The sequence below is a fragment of the Bactrocera latifrons genome, unplaced genomic scaffold (genome assembly GCF_001853355.1).
Source record: "Bactrocera latifrons isolate USDA-ARS-PBARC rearing strain unplaced genomic scaffold, ASM185335v1 scaffold_748, whole genome shotgun sequence".
Taxonomy (NCBI): Eukaryota; Metazoa; Arthropoda; class Insecta; order Diptera; family Tephritidae; genus Bactrocera; species Bactrocera latifrons.
Window position 1 is genome coordinate 15,536 of NW_017537432.1, and position 1,096 is coordinate 16,631.

Genomic DNA, 1,096 nt, shown 5'->3' on the forward strand with positions numbered 1-1,096 from the left:
CAATAAAATTCAACTTTTATGAATTTGTACACCATAACGTTTATGTGGCTTAATTGTGTGAGCACAAGTGTACTTTATAGGGTCTCCGACGCTTTCTTCTGGGTGTTAAAAACTTCGTGACAAAATTTATATACCCTGTTCAGGGTATATAAAATTCATATGAGCGGAGACTTTTTCTGCTCGTTTCTAACGGGAAATATGCAGTTATCTTAGTTTCTATGCCATATATATACAAATTAACAATTTGTAGAATATTCTGCCTCAATATAATTTTAATAATGTTATTTGCGAAAAATTAAAATTATAAAACCATGAGCGAAGTCTTTTTCTGGCTAGTGTATATAAGAATAATTAAAAAATATGTATGTATATATAAAAATTTATAGAAGGACTCAGCTGCCGCACATCTCCACACACAAGATTTCGGCATTCTTCTGTAAACAAAAAGTTATTAAAAACTTCGACATATTTCTAATATATTTATACATCTTACCTTAATCTTACTTTATTTCAGCAACAACGCTTATTTGGTTTTTAATATAAACTTTATTATTAACACTAATATGTATTGTTATTAAAAACTTCGACACATCTTTCTTTTCAAATTCAATTTTCATTTGATGTTTTCCTAAAACGGCTAACGAATTGTCAATTTGTATATTTCAAACGACAAATTACCACCCATGATTGTATCCTAGTGCATGCAAAAATTTAGAAATACTTGAAGCGTCTGTAAGCGATGGCAACTCTGTTGCCCAATAAGTGCCAGATAAAACGAAGCAAGTGGCAGTAACCAAAACGCTCAGTATATACAGTAATAAACCTTTGCCTTGTTTACATACATATACTCAACTCTAGAAAATCTTAGGGTGTTGTGTAACACTTTTTTTGCTACTTTCATGGTAATCGGGGTGTTGTGTTAGCATTTCAGCTACACATAAATTTTAAATTTTGATGATCAACACTTTAAAATATATTAAATAATGCAAGTGTTTACGTTATTTAAGTGATTATATTGAATTACTTTGAAATCTGTTCAATTTTATTGGGATATTACGTGTTATTTAATGTTAAATCAGTTGTTTTTTTTTTTTTT